Genomic DNA, 19,904 nt, shown 5'->3' with positions numbered 1-19,904 from the left:
TCTTAGACCACCTAGGTTATACACAAGAGCACTACAGGCAGCAATTTAGAGCCACACAAATGCTTAGCGCAGAAAGACCGAAAGCTCTACTGCAAAGAATAACTAAGCTTGCTGAAAGATGGTTCAAACCTTTCCTGCATGATCCCATTGCCCTCTTTACGGAGATAGAGAGCAATTGTTGGAGGCCGTACCCAAAAATCTTAAGGCCTGGATTAAGAGGCAGAGTTGTAAAACTGTAGCACAGGTTTTAGAGGTAGCAGAGGCATATTTAGATGCCCAAGACTCCTGCAGAAGCTAGTGCCCCATTAAAATCTGACCCACCTAAGAAGTACCCACGGGAGGAAGGTAAGGGGAGCTTTAGGAAACCTCCTCCGAGGAATTCCAATTCTTCTACCCCCAGGCAGAGTAGCCATAAGGAGGGGGTACGCTGTTATAGGTGTGGGAAGAGTGGGCACACTCAGCGCTTTTGCATGGAGAGGAGGAGGCAGGAAAAGGAGCTTAGCAGCTGTACTGTGATGGGCGCTCATCCTGAGGGTGAAAGTAAGGAGGGATATTTAACCTCTGTTTCAGTTGGAGGGCAAACCACCATGGCATTGATTGATACCGGGGCAGATCAATCTTTGATGGCGATTTGCTTTTGGAAGAGAGTGTTCCCGAATGAGAGGGGGCCTTCTGAGGGGGGAAAGATGTCCATCAAGTGTATTCACGGGGATAGTGTACAGTACCCTCTTCACTGAGACAAGGTATACAGGGTGTCAGTTGCCCTGACACCTGGAGCCCCTCATGAGTTGATACTGGGCCAAGATTGGGCCAGTATGGAGGAGTGTTTGAGGTCTAAACAGGGCCTTGTTAATACACGCTCTTAGGGTCCTCCTAGGCTGGAGCCCGAAACATACCTGGGAAGGATATATCCCTTTAGTAAAGGGGTTATCCATGAGCCTACCCAGAAGCAAACCTGAGCTTCAAGGGTCCAGAGGAGAAGACAGCAGCAACAGAGGACTCAGGCTTTAGAACAGGCTAGCCAGCGTAGGGATATCCCTTGGCTTCCCCGGGAAGTGATTAACATCTTCCCTACTTTTGCTGTAGAGCAACGGTCCGACCCATCCCTCCAGGAGCTCTGGCAGCAGGCTTCCAAGCCCCAGGTTGGAGAAGTCACCTTAAAGATTAAAAGTGATTGGCCCAGAATACAGCAGCTAGATTGATTTTCGAGAAATGCAAGTTTGATCATGTGATCCCACTGCTTTATAATCTCCACTGGCTCCCTGTATATTTTAGAATCCAGTTTAAATGTGACTGTGTCACTTTTTAAATCCTCTGTGGTATTTTTACTCCCCTAGTTCCTTTATCTTGGAACTCTTATAGATTCTCTTTTGCAAGGGGTGATCAACAATTCAAGCTGTCCTGTCCATCTAGAAAAGGTATTAAAAGAATCAAGACTCTTGGTCAATCTCTGTCTTAAGTTTACTTGACTTTGGAACGACTTTCCACTTAGCTTAAGAAGTTCTGGCTCCCTTCCCTTTTTTCGTAAGTCTCTGAAAACCATTCTGTTTACTAAACATTTTGGAAACTAATCTTTCTTGATAATTCTCTATATGCCCTTATTGGCCTAACTTAATCATTGTAAACCGAGTCGAGCTTTACTGGATTGAAGTCTCAGTATGCAAAACTAAGCATTAGATTAGATTGGCCTGAGAGCCCTGGGGAAAGGAACGAACAATTGCTGGTGCCTAAGGGGTTTCATAGGGTTATCTTACAAGTGGCCCATGACCATCCTTTAGCCGGACATAAGGGAGCTGGGGGCACACGTATCCAGGTTTTGCATAGGTTTTATTGACCTGGTGTGAGGCAAGACGTGGAGAATTTTTATAAGTCCTGCACTTCTTGTCAGCGGCTGTCTCTAGCTAAATCTGCTAGGGCACCTCTAATTCCCCTTCCCGGTGGTAGGAGAACCTCTTATGAGATTGGCCATGGACATTGTGGGACCCCTTGAGAGGACTCCCTGGGGATATAACTTTATCCTAGTTGCTATGGATGTGGCTACTAGGTTCCCATGGGCTTTCCTGCTACGTAAGACGTCTTCCTCAACCTTAATGAAAGAATTAGAAACATAGAAACATAGAAATTGACGGCAGAAAAGGGTCATAGCCCATCGAGTCTGCCCATACCAATGACCCACTCCCTGATTCTTACTCCCCTATAGATCCCACATGAATATCCAATTTTCTCTTAAAATCTGACACGCTGTTGGCCTCAATCACCTGCTGAGGCAGCTCGTTCCAATGATCGACCACCCTTTTGGTGAAGAAGTACTTCCTAGCATCACCTTGAAATTTCCCTCCCCTGATTTTCAGCGAGTGTCCTCTGGTTACCATGGGCCCTGTAAGACTGAAGATATCATCTTTCACCTCTATACGCCCCGTGATATATTTAAAGGTCTCAATCATGTCCCCCCTCTCTCTTCGCTCCTCCAGTGAGTACATCCGCAGTTTTTTTAACCTTTCTTCATACGTGAGATCCCTGAGCCCCAAGACCATCCTGGTAGCCATTCGCTGAACCGACTCAACTCTCAACACATCTTTCCGGTAGTGTGGTCTCCAGAATTGAACACAATACTCGAGATGAGGTCTCACCATGGATCTGTACAGTGGCATTATAACTTCAGGTTTTCTGCTGACAAAACCCCTACGGATGCAGCCCATCATTTGTCTTGCCTTGGACGAAGCCTTCTCCACATGATTGGCAGCCTTCATATCATTGCTAATGATCACTCCTAAATCACATTCCACCGTGGTCCTGGACAAGGTTTCACCATTTAGTGTGTAAGTTCTGTGTGGATTTTTTTTGCCTAGGTGCATTACTTTACATTTTTTAGCATTGAAGCCTAACTGCCAAGTTGATGACCACTGTTCTAGCTGCCGTAGGTCCTGCGTTATAAAGTCAGGCACACTGCTTTTGTCTACTATGTTGCATAGTTTGGTGTCGTCGGCAAACAGTGATGGGTTTGTTTTGCACTGTAGGTTTCCCAAGGGAAGTGTTATCTGATCAGGGCAGTAATTTTATGTCTAAAGAGATGGAGGCCTTTTGGAAAGGTTTTGGGGTAAGACACTTTAAGACCTCTGCTTACCACCCCCAGGTGAACGGTATGGTGGAGCGTTTTAATCAAACTCTTAAGCAAATGTTGAAAAAGAGCTCAGAAGGAAGTTTAAAGGACTGGGACCTCCTTGTCCCGTTCGTGCTCTTTGCTGTCGAGAAAAGGTCCAGGGCTCCCTAGGGGTTAGCCCTTTTGAAATGCTGTATGGACAAACTCCTAGGGGCCTCTTGGATGTGGTTAAAGAGAGATGGAATCCCCCAGAGAATGAAACTGATGTGCTCTCTTATCTGGCTCAGTTAAGATAAAGGCTGACCCAGGTCGCTAAGCTAGGTAGGGAGAACCTTGAATGGGGCCAGAAAAAAAACAGAAAACTTACTATGATCATAAAACAAAGGAGTATCAACTTCAAGTTGGCGACAGGGTATTAGTGTTAGTATCGTCTGACCCTCACAAATTTCTGGCCCAGTGGAAGGGTCCTGCTACTGTTGTGGAGAAACTGGGACCAGTTGATTACAGGGTTAAGGATGATAAAAAAACAAGTTCAAACTTACCATATAAACTTGCTGAAACCCTGGAGGAATTGTGAGATACTAGCCTTAGTGGCACAAAGGTGCCAGGAGGATGACTTGGGTCCTCAAGTAGCGGACTTGAGTCGGAAGGAAGAGGTGAATGTGGGGGCAGAGTTAGTGGAGTCTCAGGCCCGTCAAGTACAGACTCTGGTGAGGAACCTTGCTGATGTGTTCTCGCCCATCCCTGGGCACACGCAGGGGGTATCCCATGATATAAAAACTAGCCAAGGCAACATAGGAAGGGTTAAACCCTATCGGCTATCTGAAGAAAAAAAAAGAAGTTAGTGAACGGGTTGGTACAGGAGATGTTAGCACTAGGGGTGATTGAGCCATCAAGGAGCCCCTGGTGTAGTCCGATTATCATCATGCCCAAGGCTGACAGTATCCCCTGGTTCTGCATAGCCTTCCGCCAGCTGAATAAGGTCTCCCAGTTCGATGCCTTTCCCATGCCCAGGGTAGATGAACTGTTAGACCGCCTCGGACAGGCCCAGTATCTCACCACCTTAGATTTAACTAAGGGATATTGGCAAATTCCTTTAACTGCCGGTGCTAGACCCAAGACTGCCTTCAGCATCCCATATGGGCTTTACCAGTTTACCCGTATGCCCTTCGGCTTACATGGGGCAGCCACGACATGTCAAAGAGCAGTGAATAAAGTACTGAGGGGTCATCATGCCTATGCTGAAGCATATTTGGATGACATTGTGATATACTCTTCCACCTGGTCACAGCATCTTGGTCATGTTGCGGCCATTTGGACTGCCCTGTGAAAGGCCAGGTTTACCATTAACCAAAAGAAATGCTTCATAGGTCAGCGGGAGGTCAAATACCTGGGGTTTACTGTGGGGAGGCCAAATTAGACCCCTGGTGGACAAAGTAAAATATATCCAGGATTACCCTCAACCAGCCACGAAAAAACAGGTGAGGGGTTTTTTAGGGCTTATTGGGTACTACCGAAGATTTATCCCAAATTTTGCCACTAGAGCATCCTCATTAATGGACATGTTGAAAAAAAAGAACCCTGATTCTCTACGGTGGGGACCGGATGAGTTAAGGGTTTTTGAGGATCTGAAAGGGAGTTTGTGTAGGCAACCTGTGCTGATGGCCATTGATTTCAGGAAACCTTTCATCCTGCAGACCGATGCATCAGGTTGTGGACTGGGGGCGGTCCTCAGTCAGGAGAAAGAAGGGCTGGAACACCCTGTCCTGTACTTAAGCCGCAAATTGCATGTAAACGAAAGGAATTACGCTGCTGTGGAACTGGAATGTCATGCAGATGCTGGAGCATTATCTGGAGGAGCAGGAGTTTACTCTGGTTACCGACTATGCTGCGCTCAAATGGCTCGGTACCATGAGAAACAACAACGCCCGGCTGACGAGATGGTACTTGGCTCTCCAGACATTCAGATACACAGTAGTTCACTGCCCAGGGCGTTTAAACACCGAGAATACGCCACATGAGCATGACTCTGGGAGTGGGAAATCCTTGAGCGTGGGGGAATGTGACCAGTCAGACTCTGTGCCTGACGTGGTCCCAGCTAGAAACCCCAGGAGAGGCAGAGACAGGGCTAGGAAAGCTGTTCCCAAGCACCGCAAAGCCCAGCAGCATAGGTTCTCTGTTTACACTAGGGAGGATCTGACTGAAGATGAGTTTCTTTCTGACCATTCAGAAGCTGAGGAGATGGAAACTCAGCCTAGCTCTGCAAAGTTTGTCTCCAAATCTGTGAATATCAGGTTTAGGCAAAATGCCCCTGTGAGAAAACCCTGCATTTACCTGACCATCCACAGGGGGAGCCCAAGAGAGCCTCAGAGCAGTGCAGGCACACTGAGAGCAGGGCTTTCCCCCAAAAAGCCAGCTGCTTTCCCTTCAGAATCAGAGAGGACAAGGAAGGGAAAGTGTCCTCTCTCCGGTGCTCAGCAGCCAGTCAGTCCAGAGCAACTGAACAGTCTAGAACCCATGGAAGTGGATAACTTAGCTCCATGCCAGGAAGCTGAGACCATACCTCAAGTGGAAGAAATGGAGTTTTGTGAGCAGGTATTTCCAGGACCTGAAGCTATGGAAATAGGTATTGCCTGCAAGACTACTAACTAAAAAAACCTGTGGGGGGGGGGGGGGGAGGTTTGGAAGTTTTCTAAACTAGCCATTGCTTTGAAGTGAACTGTTTTTGCATGCTGTTTTAGAGTTTTGTATGGACATTTACCAGGGCTTATGTTACAGCCTGCAGCTTAGTGAGAAAGAGTTGTTGTTTTTTTTTCTTTTTCCTTTTTGCTGCATGGGCTCACAGCACTGCTGAGGCCCAAGGCAAAGCCACCGGCAGGGGCAGGGCTCTTTAGCTGCAATGTTATAAAGGACTATGATTGGTGCTTTCACAGTCTGTTTTGCTGAAGAAATATTTTGGGGTTTTTTTGAACTGCATTGCTTTTGGTTTGAATGTAGCAATGTACAGGGACTGAGAACTGTTCTAAAGAGGGAGAAGTTTGTCAAGACCTCGGGTGGGAATATTTGAAATTTGTATGAAGACAAACTTGCCAGTTTTCCTGCCGCAGCTCAGGAGCAGAGAGCTGAGGGCCTCTTGAACTTTTCTTTTTGCATTCTGTGATGTGTGGAAGTAATGCAATAAAGGTTATGTTTTTTCACTGTGTTAAGTGAGATTAACTCTCTCTAGAGTAAGGCCTAGGCCCGGGTGAGGCCTAGCTGCAGGAAGTGGTGTCAAACTTGCTAAGGTACCCGGGACTTTGTATATCCTGATTTTTGCTTTGAAATTTTTTTAATTGTTTCATATTTGCCATTCTGATTTTGTTTTGGTGGAATAAAGAACCCTGGATAGGATTTTGATTAATTACCTGGTCTCCACTTGACTGTTTTATTTGATATTTTGCCTGTGGGGACTGTCTCCTTATTGAGCAACACGCCAGCGCAGTTTTCCTGTGGTCCCCTCAGGGAGCTATCAGCCTAGTCCAGGGCCCGGTGGCCACAGCATGTTGAGGAAGGTCAGATCACTATTTAATCAAGAACATTTCTCAGTGTTGGTACAATCCACTTTGCTTTCTCAGCTAGATATTTTCAAGCTGTCATCTTGGGAAACTCTATTCACTTATGCGGACGATATTTTTATTTTGATAGAGATAGATCCGGACATTACTGACCTATCATCTAAAGTAAATCTTTGTATTTCAAAACTTCAAGCCTGGGCTCAGTTCGTCTGGATGAAGTTTAATACAACAAAAACCAAATTATTATGGTTAGACCCAAAATTGGACTGTCTTCCTCTTTCTGTAGCTTTAGTTTCTAGATCCTCTCTACAGATTGAGTTCTCTGCCAAGGTATTGGGAGTTTTTCTTGACTTCTCTCTCTCTTTTAAAGATTAAATTAACTCCATGGTCAAGAAATGTTTTTTTAATCTATGTATGCTGAGGAAGGTTAGACATCTCTTTCATCATTGTCACTTTTCCACCTTAGTTCAGTCAATTATTTTATCTCATCTCGACTATTGCAATGTTATTTACCTTGGTGTTACAAAAACTTGCCTCTACAGATTGCAATTAATTCAAAATACTGCTGCGAAATTGGTTTTTGGGAAATGTAAATTTGATCATGTGACGCGTTGCTTCAGAGTCTTCATTGGCTCCCAGTTTGTTTTAGAGTTCAATCTAAGTGTGCCTGTGTTGTTTTTAAAATTTTACATGGTATTTTTACTCCTCTCCTTCCTCTATCCTGGAATGTTTATAGATTTTCTTTTGCAAGAGGTGATCAACAATTTAAATTATCTCTTCCTTCCAAAAAAGGGATTAAAGGAGTTAAGTTTTTCAGTCACTCTCTGATTTTTAAGCTATCTCAACTGTGGAATGATCTTCCACTTCTTTTAAGGAGTTCCAGCTCACCTCAACCTTTTCGCAAATCCTTAAAAACTACTTTAATTGCTACACACTTTGAAAATTAACTTTACCAAACTTAGTCTTATTTTTTTCTGGTTTTTTATTCAATAACAACTATTGTAAACCGAGTCGAGCTTTCCTTGAATGATGACTTAGTATATAAAGTCAAGTATTAGATTAGATTATTGTAACTCAGTTTATCTGGGCATTAAGCAGAGCAGTCTAAAATGACTTCAGTTAATACAGAATACTGCAGCTAAGCTCATTTTTGGGAAATGAAAGTATGATCATGTTTCCCCTTTGTTGATAAAGCTTCACTGGCTCCCAGTTCACTTTAGGATCCAGTTTAAATGTGCATGCATAATCTTCAAGCTTCTCTATGGAATATTTGATCCTTTTGTCCCCTTATGTTGGAATACCCTTAGACTTTGCCATTTGAGAAACACACAAAGATATAAGTTAGCCTTCCCTTCCTTTAAGGGAATTAAATCTGCTGGAAAGCTCAGTCGATCTTTTGTTTTCAAGTTTGTAGAGATCTGGAATGAATTTCCTGACTCCATTAGGCTTTTAGGCCAGCTGCAATTATTTCATAAATTCCTGAAAACTTTGTTTTTCTCACAATTTTTAAATGGTTTAACTACAGCCTCAACAAAATAATATTATACTTATTTTTCTTATGTACTTTAGTTTTTAATTAGTACTTCCTTCTCCTATGTTTTCTGCTATGTACTCTAGTCTTAATTATATGTGAACCGAGTCGAGCTCCACTGGGAGATGGCCCGGTATATAAACCAAAGATTAGATTAGATTAGGAGAGATACTGAAGGGCTGTGGTTAGTAATAGAAGTTTGAACTGTATGTGGAGGTGGATAGGGAGCCAGAGAAGTGATAAGAGGAGAGGGGTAAGGTTAGTGTAGCGAGGTTAGCAACAGATAAGTCGTGCAGCTAAGTTTTGCATTGGTTGCAGGGGAAGAGGCAGTTCAGCAGTAGGAGACCTGTTAGAAGTAAATTACAGTAGTCTAAGCATGAGGTTATGAAGAGCATGGACAAGGGTCCGGGTAGTATGCTCAGAGCAGAAGGGGTGAATTTTGGTGATGTTGTAGAGACAGAAGCAACAGGTTTTAGCAGTCTGTTGGAGGTGCTTAGAAAATTAGAGGTCACAGTCGAATTCAACTCCAAGGATGCGAGCAGAGGAGATTGGAACGATAATAGTACCATATTATTTACAGAGATGGAGAATGGAGGGAGAGGAGTAAAAGGTTTAGGAGGAAAGAGGAACAGCTCAGTCTTGGACATGTTTAGTTTCAGATGGCAGCAAGACATCTAGGCAGCAATATCAGTCAAACAGGCTGAGACTTTTTCTTGGACTTTAGGTGAAATTTCAAGTGTAGAGAGATAGATCTGGGAGTCTTCAGCATATAGATGATACTGGAATCCATGGGAAGAGATCAGAGCAATGAGAGAAGAGGTTCTCAGACAGAACCCTGGGATATGCCAACCGCTAGCAGGATAGCAGCAGAGGAGGACCCACCAACACATAGGCTAAAGGTGTAATGGGAGAAGTAGGAGGCAAACCAGGAGAGGACAGATTTGTGGAATCTAAGCGAGGACAGCATATCAAGGAGTAAGCAATGATTAACAGTATCAAAGGCAGCAGACAGGTCAAGATAGATGAGGATTGAGTAAAAGCCCTTAGATCTGGCCAGGAACAGGTGCAGACTTTGGTGAGGGCAGTCTCTGTGGAGTATAGGGGGCAAAAGCCTGATTGTAGAGGATCAAGAGTCTATTGAGATGAAGGGAAGTCAAGTCAGTGATGGAGGACAGCATGCTTGAGTAGCTTGGATAGGAATGGAAGAAGGGAGACAGGGTGATAGTTAGACGGGCAGGTGGGGTCCAGCAAGAGGGTTTTTTTTTTTGTTTGTTTTTTGAGAAGTGGCTTAACCACAGCATGTTTGAAGGTAGTGGGGACAGTTGCAGTGAAAATGGATAGGGAGAGATAACATATGTGAGATGGAGCCAAGTAGAGGGGTGGGAATAGGGTCTAAGGGGCATTTAGTAGGCTTGGCTGAGGACAGAAGTTGTTTCATTTTTTCCTCTGTGATTTCAGAGAATGAAGAAAATTTGGCGGTAGTTGAAGAAGGGTCAAGAGGATGGGATCAGGCAAGGGGAGGATGTGCCGATGCTTCCTAAGTTGCTTGGACAAAGGAAGAAATGATGGTATGAGCTTGAAGGTCAGGAGAGTAGATGGTGGAAAGGGGAGAAGGATGTGACTGCAGCAAATTCAAGGACAATCTTGTGAACTTTGTCATGGAGAGCCCAGGGGGGAAGCCGGAGGATGCTTGAGAGAAGGGAGAAACATGCAGGCCTTCGGTGAATCGGGCAGCGCTGGCGCTGTACCAGGTAGGGAAGTCAGTTGGCAGGCGCCTCTCTTCCTCTTCAGTGTGTCGTGGCACACTTGGAATCTCAGGAAGCACACTAGTGTGCCTCGGCACACAGTTTGAGATACACTGGTTTACATAGTTAGGTCAATTCTATGCCTAAGCAGATCAGTAATATTCATGGTGGTGATGCTAGCTGAAGCGCAGTAAATACTGGAGACGGTGTCTCCCTATAATGAATCTGAGATACTTATTGGTATTTGGAGGTTACCTGTATGTGATACACATCCTTCACAGCCAGGAAGCATAATCAGTCCTCTTGATATTATCTCTGAAACGATTATCTCATTTGCAGGTTATGTCAGTAATCTTTTCCTACATGTCATGGCTGAGGTCTGTAGCTCACAGCAGTAAGAGTTCATGGGCAACATAACCTGTGGCAGAAGTTCTTGTGTTCTCCACATATACTTCCCTTGTCCACTAAGATCTTCACATTTCTTTTAAGGTAAAAACTTAACCTTATTGAGAATGTTTTGCATTTACTGCTCCATGAAGAGCTTGTAAAAAAACAGTAGGCAGAGTATGAACATCTTTCCCATGGGGTAGTGAGTGGATTTCACCCATTTCGAATGTTAATTGGATGAATCAGTATGGCAGTGGTTCCCAAATCTGTACTGGGGGAAACCCCAAGCAGTCAGGTTTTGAGGACATTCGCAATAAATACTCATGAGTTAGATTTGCATGCAACGGAGACAGTGCATGCAAAACTAATTCATGGATATTCATTGTGAATGTCCTGAAAACCTGACTAGCTGGAGTTCCCACAGAACAGATTTAGAAACCCCTGTTGTATGGGGTTATAAGTGTCTTTTAACTCCAGCAAACATAACCAATGCCCTTTTTTAAGTAGTAATATGAGGATGTCCATCCTGAACTTTTCTCTGAATAAATGTTTGTTCAGGAAGTACTTGGATTAAAATCTCTGCATCATCGATCACCTTGACAGACACAAACTGATAAGGACCAGCCAGCACAGCTTAAGCAAAGGAAGATCTTGCTTGACAAACTTACTCTACTTCTTCGAAGGATTAAATGGGCAGATAGACAAGGGTGACCCGGTCGACATCGTATATCTAGATTTTCAGAAGGCGTTCGACAAGGTTAGAAACATAGAAAATAACGGCAGAAAAGGGCCACGGCCCATCAAGTTTGCCCACTCTAATGACCCATCCCCCTAACTTCTTCCCCCAAGAGATCCCATATGCCTATCCCATTTTTTCTTAAAATCTGGCACGCTGCTGGCCTCAATTACCTGCAGTGGAAGTTCATTCCAATGATCAACCACCCTTTCAGTGAAGAAATACTTCCTGGTGTCGCCATGAAATTTCCCGCCCCTGATTTTCAGCGGATGCCCTCTTGTGGCCGTGGGTCCTTTAAGAAAAAAGATATTATCTTCCACCTCGATACGGCCCATGATATATTTGAACGTCTCAATCATGTCTCCCCTCTCTCTACGTTCCTCGAGTGAGTATAGCTGCAATTTACTCAGCCTTTCCTCATACGGGAGATCCTTGAGTCCTGAGACCATCCTGGTGGCCATTCGCTGAACCAATTAAGCTCTCAGCACATCTTTTTGGTAATGTGGCTTCCCGAATTGTACACAATATTCCAGATGAGGTCTTACAACGGCATTATGACTTTGGATTTCCGAATGCCTACTTCGAAAAATTGCGAGCCATGGAATCGAGGGTGATATACTCACATGGATTAAAAACTGGTTGGCAGATAGGAAAGAGAGAGTGGGAGTGAATGGACAATGCTCGGACTGGAAAAGCGTCACAAGTGGAGTGCCGCAGGATTCGGTGCTCGGGCCTGTGCTCTTCAACATATTTATAAATGACCTAGAAATTGGCACGACGAGTGAGGTGATTAAATTTGCGGACGATACAAAGTTATTCAGAGTGGTGAGGACACAGAAGGATTGCGAAGACCTACACTCGAGGAATGGGCCACGAAATAGCAATTGAGGTTCAATGTGGATAAGTGCAAGGTGAATCATGTTGGTAACAAAAATCATATGCACGAATACAGGATGGTGCTATACTCGGAGAGAGACTTAGGAGTACTTGTAGACAAGTCAATGAAACTGTCCGCGCAATGTGCGGTGGCGGCAAAAAGGGCAAATGACTAAGGCAAATGATTGCTAGGAATGATTAAGGGGATCACAAACAGATCTGAAAAGGTTATCATGCCGTTTTACCGAGCCATGGTACACCTTTCATCTGGAATACTGCATCCTACACTGGTCGCCGTACATGAAGAAGGACATAGTACTACTCAAAAGGGTCCAGAGAAGAGTTACAAAAATGGTTAAGGGGCTGGAGGAGTTGCCATGAGAGGCTAGAGAAACTGGGCATCTTCTCCCTTGAAAAGAGGAGACTGAGAGGGGACATGATCAAAACATTCAAGATATTGAATGGAATTGACTTAGTAGAGAAAGAGAGATTGTTCACCCTCTTTCACCCTCTCCAAGGTGAAGAGAACGAAAAGGCATTAGTTAAACTTAAAAGGGAATAGATTCCATACGAACGTAAGGAAGTTCTTCTTCATCCAGAGAGTGATAGAAATAGGAACGCTCTTTCAAAGGTTGTTATAGGGGAAAGCACCCTTCAGGGTTTCAAGAAAAGGTTGGATAAGTTCCTGCTGGAACAGAACATATGCAGGTAAGGCTAGACACAAATAGGGCACTAGTCTTTGACCTAAGGGCTGCCGCGTGAGCGGACTGCTGGGCACGATGGACCAGTGGTCTGACCCAGCAGTGGCAAATCTTATGTTCTTATGTTCTAACGATGTTCTCCATTCCTGCCATTCTTGCTCTGTGTGAAATTCTGGTCTAACTATTCTTTTGTCTTTTCTAATTTCCATACTAGTAGTCAACTCTCATATTACCAACCTGTTTACTACTAAAGCATGATCAGTCCATGATTTATTAAAAATATTTATCTCTACATTATATGCAGCAGTCAAACACAAAAACTAAGTCCAATGTATTACCAGTCTGGTGTGTTGAACCTGTCACACACTGTTTGTACCCCAATGTTTCTGGTGTTACCAAAAGTACCCCCGATTCTTGTCCTTGTATCTGTTGTGGCATGTTAAAATAAAAAAGAATCACTGTTTTTGATAAATCCGATTGCAATGTAACCATTTAGCATGTGACCATTAAAAAAAGATTTGTGTATGGGCCTTTACTACCACCTATTTTGTAGGCGATAAGGGTTCATGTGTTAACTGTTTAGAGTAGAAATGCCCACTCAACCCTGAAACTCCCCCTCCGCTTTTGTAACATATGGTATTGCATATGCAGATTGCAAAATTACCATAAAAGTGTGTGCTAGTGCAGTGTTTTTCAACCTTTTTACACCTATGGACCGGCGGAAATAAAATAATTATTTTGTGGACCGGCAAACTAGTAAGACTGAAATTTTTAAAAACCCCATCACCGCCCCATCCCCGCGAGCTCGGTCCCCTTAACCATCTGATCCCATCCGCACAAGCCTCAAATAGTTATGATTTTATATTGAACATATTTTATTAAAGTATAAAAAGAAACAATATTCTGTACAATTGTCATTTTATAAATATAAATAATACAGGGCAAGGATCAACAAAACCCCCGTCTCCCTTCCCCTTCACATATATCCCCTCTACTATCAAGAAAACTGAATAGCCAAATTATTACAGAATGCTACACAAATATCATGCTAACAGAATACTGCAGTCACACATGGCAGGAATGGTGTTAGGGGGAGTGCAACTAGGGCCAGTGGCGTACTTAGCATATGTGACACCCGGGGCCCATCATTTTTTGGCACCCCCCCAATCTGTACAAAAAAATATGATTTTTAGTAACAAGCCACACGTCACATATGAGTACCTAGGAAAAGGCAGCATCTTACATATGCAGTGAGCAGTACAACATCAATACACCCATTGTAAAACTAAACAAGCCAGACTAGTACAGATCAATTCTACACCGTCAATCCTAACAGAAAACCATGTCTTTCGAACACATAGAACACAGAAAATACCTTCGCCTAGTATGGAATATGTCATCACAAACTAACCCCTCCCTTTTTTACAAAACTGTAGTGTGGATTTTAGCCACGGTGGTAACAGCTCTGACTCTCATAGAATTCTGAGCATCAGAGCTGTTACCACCACGGCTGATGCTAAAAAACGCTCCACAGTTTTGTAAAAGGGGGGATAAAATAGAAATACATAGAGAAAGGTTAAATTGAACCAGCAAGAAGCTGGACTCTGCATACAATGCAACACCACAGAAACAGTGACACATGTCTCCTAAAGCAACAAATAAATAGAAAATTTTTGTTCTACCTTTGTCTTCTCTGATTTCTGTTTTCCTCATCTTCTTGTTACTCTCTTCCTTCCATCCACTGTCTGCTATCTCTCTGCCCCTATATGGCATCTCTCCTTCTATGCCCCTTCCAGAAACTGTATGCCTCCCTTTCCATCTCTCCTTTCACCCCCATTGGTCTGGCATCTCTCTCCTCTCCTTCCCTCTCCCACACCTCTCTTCTGCAATCCCTTTCTTCCCTCATTTTCCTTTTCAATTTATTTTCTGCATCCATCTAGATTACGTTCTTACTACCCTCTCAACAATTTCCTTTTTTACTGTCTACCTACAGCTCTCCACCTCTTTCCCTCATCTCCTCCAGTATTTCCATAACTCAATCCTTTTCCCCCATCATGTGCCCTCCTTTTATTTATCCCCTCCTTCCATCCTCTGCCCTCTTCTCTCTATGCCTTCTCTCCACTTCCATCATCTGTCCCTTCTCTCTTTCACCCACTTCCATCATCTGCCCTCTTCTCTCTCCCCACTTCCATCATCTGCCCTCTTCTCTCTCCCCACTTCCATCATCTGCCCCTTCTCCCCACTTCCATCATCTGTCCCTTTCTCTCTTTCCCCCACTTCCATCATCTTCCCTCTTCTCTCTCCCTTCTCTCCACTTCAATCATCTGCCCCTTCTCTCTCTTCCCCCCTCCTTCCATCATCTGCCCTCTTCTCTCTCCCCGCTTCCATCATCTGTCCCTTCTCCCCACTTCCATCATCTGCCCCTTCTCTTCTCTCTCCCCCTTTTCTCTACTTCCATTATCTGCTCCTTCTCTCTCTTTCCCCCACTTCCATCATCTGTCCCCTTCTCTCAGTCTCTCCATCCAACACAGGCCCATCTTTCTCCCTCACCTTTCAGATTTTGGCAACAAGATCGGCAAGGCTCCCCCCACCCTCCCCGCGACGGCACTGAGCGGCATCGGCGCCCCCCCCTTCCGCAACTTCACTCAGCGGCATCGGTGCCCCCCCCTGCTATGCGACAGCACTCAAGTTCGACCTCCTTCTCCCGGCATCAGCAGAACTTCAGATCGGCAACAGGTGCTCAGTCAAAAGCTTCTCCTGACTGAAAAGCCTGGGCGGAAACAGGAAGCTGAGTCAGGGTAAGCTTTTGACTGAGCACCTGTTGCCGATCTGAAGTTCTGCTGATGCCAGGAGGAGGAGGCCGAACTTGAATGCTGTCACGGGGCAGGGGGGGCGCCGATGCCGCCGCAGCCCAGGAATTTTCCGGACCTGTCCGGCTGTGCACCCCCCCTAAGGTTGCACCTAAGGCGGACCTGCCCCCCCCCCCCCTCGTACGCCACTGACTAGGGCAACTGTCTCCTGGTCAGAGAGAGCCCTAAGCCAGCTGGAAGCTAAAGAAGCACTGCCTGGGCTTTGCACTCCCCAGTTATGTCTAACATCAGCTCTAGAAGGATACATATTTTATTTTATTTTATTTTTTTGAGTTTTAAACTTTTTATTGGAAAAATTCAAAGAATCATACAAAATAGTAAACACACCAAAATCACTGGTACATAGCAAACAGTTGAAACAGCGCTCTTCGTAACAAGACCAATCAAGAGCAAGAAAACAGAACAGTACCAGGAGCTGAACCCCCTACTCTAAACCTCCCGAGCCACCCCCCCCTCAACTCCCAACCAGCATACAAAATCAACAGTAGAAAGAAGCCCAAAGAAAGTTGATCATAACATGGGGTACAGAGGAACAAAAAAAAGGTAGTAATTAAAGTTGTTTAACCATCCCGTCTAGTCTTCCAGTCAAGATAGGGTTTCCACCGATGCATGAACATACCCAATGTGTGCTGGCGCATTGCAGTCAACTGAGACATACGAAATATGTAATCCATTTTGGTATAGGATATATTCTAATCACAAGATAGAAATAAAATTATTTTTTCCTACCTTTTGTCGTCTCTGGTTTCTGCTTTCATTGTCTTTTCACTCTCTTCCATCCAGCGTCTGCCCTCTGTCTCTTCAATTCAGCATCTGCCTCTTCCATCCACTGTCTGAACTCTCCCCCTCCCATATGGTATCTGTGTTCTTTCTATGCCCCTCTCTCCTACACCAGATCTAGCATCTTTGTCCCTCTTTCCTTATTTCTCATCTGACCCCCCTTCCCAGCATCAATCTCTCTCTACTTTGTCATTCCTGTCTCTCCTCTTTCCCTCATCTGATCTCTCCATTCCATCCTGACTCCTTCCCTTCCTCTAATCTCCCTGCCAGCTGTTTTCTTCCAATTTTCCTCCTCCCCTGTCCAGCAGTACCTTCTCCCTTTCTTCCTCCCCTTATCCAACAGTAACTCTCTTCCTTTCCCTTCTCACCTGTCAGCAGTATCCCCTTCCCCTCCTTTGTCCAGGAGTACCTCTTCTCCCTTTCCTCCTCCCCTTATCCAATAGTAACTCTAGTCCCTTCTCTTTCCCTTCTCCCCTGTCAGCAGTACCTCCTTCCCCTCCCTTGTCCAGGAGTACCCCTTCTCCCTTTCCTCCTCCCCTTATCCAACAGTAACTCTCGTCCCTTCCCTTTCCCTTCTCCCCTGTCAGCAGTATCCCCTTCCCCTCCCTTGTCCAGGAATACCCCTTCTCCCTTTCCTCCTCCCCATATCCAACAGTAACTCTCGTCTCTTCCCTTTCTCCCCTGTCATAGAAACATAGAAGATGACGGCAGAAAAGGGCTACAGCCCATCAAGTCTGCCCACTCTGCTTACCCACCCCCTGTCTATGCCCTAATGACCCAATTTCCTTATCTTGACCCTCGTAGGGATCACACATGGGTATCCCATTTATTTTTAAAGTCTGGCACGCTGTCTGCCTCGATCACCTGCACTGGAAGCTTGTTCCAATGATCAACCACTCTCTCTGTGAAGAAATACTTTCTGGAGTCGCCATGAAATTTTCCGCCCCTGAGTTTGAGTGGGTGCCCACTTGTGGCCGAGGGTCCCTTGAGAAAGAAAATATCATCTTCCACTTCGACACGTCTCGTGAGGTACTTAAATGTTTCGATCATGTCTCCCCTCTCCCTACGTTCCTCAAGAGTGTAGAGCTGCAATTTGTTCAGTCTCTCTTCGTACGAGAGACCCTTGAGCCCCGAGATCATCCTGGTGGCCGTCCGTTGAACCGATTCAATTCTGCGCACATCTTTACTGTAATGTGGCCTCCAGAATTGCACACAGTACTCCAGATGAGGTCTCACCATGGCCCTGTACAACGGCATTATGACTTCAGGCTTTCGGCTGACGAAACTTCTATTGATACAACCCAATATCTGCCTTGCCTTAGATGAAGCCTTCTCCACTTGATTGGCAGTTTTCATGTCTGCACTGATGATTACTCCTAAATCTCGTTCTGCTGAAGTCCTAGTTAAAGTTTCTCCATTCAAGAAGTACGTCCTGCATGGATTTCCGCTTCCGAGGTGCATGACCTTACATTTCTTAGCATTGAAGCCTAGCTGCCAGGTTGAGGACCAACTTTCCAATGTAAGCAGGTCCTGCACCATATAATTCTGTAAACTGCATTCACTTACTACATTACATAGTTTGGCGTCATCGGCGAATAGTGTTATTTTACCTTGAAGCCCTTGAGTCAGATCCCCTATGAATATGTTGAAAAGGAGTGGACCCAGGACCGAGCCCTGCAGCACTCCACTGGTCACCTCCGATGTTTTAGAGAGGGTACCATTAACCACCACCCTCTGAAGTCTGCCACTCAGCCAATCATTGACCCATGCAGTTAGTGTCTCTCCTAACCCCATCGATTCCATCTTGCTTAGCAGCCTGCGGTGTGGGACACTGTCAAAAGCTTTACTGAAGTCCAGGTACACGACGTCCAAAGACTCTCCCAAGTCCAACTTTCTTGTTACCCAGTCAAAGAAGCTGATGAGATTGGATTGGCAGGACCTACCCTTGGTGAATCCATGCTGACTGGGATCCCGAAGATTCCCTTCATTCAAGATCGTGTCCAATTTGCTTTTAATTAGTGTTTCCATGAGTTTGCACACTATTGATGTGAGACTCACCGGTCTATAATTCGCAGCCTCTGCCCTGCAACCCTTTTTATGCAGAGGAACGACATTAGCTAATTTCCAGTCCAGGGGAACTTTCCCCTTACTTAGGGAGAGATTGAATAGCTCAACCAACGGTTTCGCCAGGACATCGCTCAATTCTCTGAGCACTTTTGGGTGCAAATTGTCTGGTCCCATGGCTTTGTTCACCTTGAGTCTTGCCAGTTCACTGTAAACTTCACCTGGTGTGAACTCAAAATTCTGAAACGGGTCTTCTGTGCTTTGTGTTGCCTTCAACTGCGGACCGTGTCCCGGTGCCTCACAGGTGAAGACTGAGCAGAAGTATTCATTCAGTAGTTCGGCTTTATCGGAATCTGCTTCCATGTAACTTCCGTCCGGTCTTCTAAGGCGTACTATCCCGCCTGTGTTCCTTTTTCTGTCACTAATATACCTGAAGAAGGATTTGTCCCCCTTTTTAATGTTTTTTGCCAGAATTTTTTCCACTCGAAGTTTTGCCTCCCTAATTGCCATTTTGACCGCTGTAGACCTGGTCCTATATTCTACTTTTGCCTCTCTTTTCTCTGTGTGCTTGTAGGAGAGAAATGCTTTTTTCTTCTCCTTAATGAGGTGCGAGATCTCCGCGGTTAACCATTGGGGTTTATTGTTTCTTTGTCGTTTATTTACTGATTTTATGAAGCGGCTAGTTGCTTCATGTATGGTTGATTTCAGTGTTAACCACTTAGCTTCTACATCATCAGTCTCCGCTTGGTCCCGCAGTACCCCTTCCCCTCCCTTGTCCAGGAGTACCCCTTCTCCCTTTCCTCCTCCCCTTATCCAACAGTAACTCTCGTCCCTTCCCTTTCCCTTCTCCCCTGTCAGCAGTATCCCCTTCCCCTCCCTTGTCCAGGAGTACCCCTTCTCCCTTTCCTCCTCCCCTTATCCAACAGTAACTCTAGTCCCTTCTCTTTCCCCCCTGTCAGCAGTACCCCTTTCCCCTCCCTTGTCCAGGAGTACCCCTTCTCCCTTCCCTCTCTAGCAAAATGTTTCCTCTCTGTAGGCCAGTGGCAGCTCTGTGGGCTTTTAACTTCAGCACACAGCTGCTCCTAAGCAGTATTTTAGCCGCGGTTTCATGAGGCAGCCTCGGGGCCTTTGGTAGGCCGACCCACATCGCATCATCGAAGTGGGCCGGTCTAGCAAAGGCCCCAAGGCTGTCTCATGAATCCATGGCTAAAATACTGCTTAGGGGAAGCTGTGTGCCAAAGTTAAAAGCACAGAGCTGCCGCTGTTCTGGGGGTGTGGAGACAAAGGCAGGAGCAGGAGACATATGCTGGCATAGTGACGCCAACAGAAAGTTGCATGTCAGCTAATGCCAGCACCTTTTGTTGCGGTGGGGACCTGAATCCTTCACGGACTGGCAAGATTTTTTTGCGGACCGGCACCGGTCCACGGACCAGCGGTTGAAGAACTGTGTGCTAGTGCTTACTGCAATTTAGCAAAAGGACCCCTTAGTAACATTTGGTTTTAATATTTATATAAAAATAATAATAAGAGCATCAGCATTCAGGATTTTCTTTCTTTTTT

At 45.1% G+C, this 19,904-nt stretch overlaps 1 protein-coding gene across 11 annotated transcripts in view; it reads right to left on the bottom strand.

Annotated features, from left to right (window-relative positions):
• The window catches only part of KMT2C (lysine methyltransferase 2C), an 803,286-nt gene that overhangs the window by 306,548 nt on the left and 476,834 nt on the right, over nucleotides 1–19,904 (bottom strand). The window lies entirely within an intron of this gene.

Source organism: Geotrypetes seraphini, chromosome 2, assembly GCF_902459505.1.
Source record: "Geotrypetes seraphini chromosome 2, aGeoSer1.1, whole genome shotgun sequence".
NCBI classification, from domain to species: domain Eukaryota; kingdom Metazoa; phylum Chordata; class Amphibia; order Gymnophiona; family Dermophiidae; genus Geotrypetes; species Geotrypetes seraphini.
Note: the sequence above shows the minus strand (reverse complement) of the source record. Positions and strands in the feature narration are given on the sequence as shown.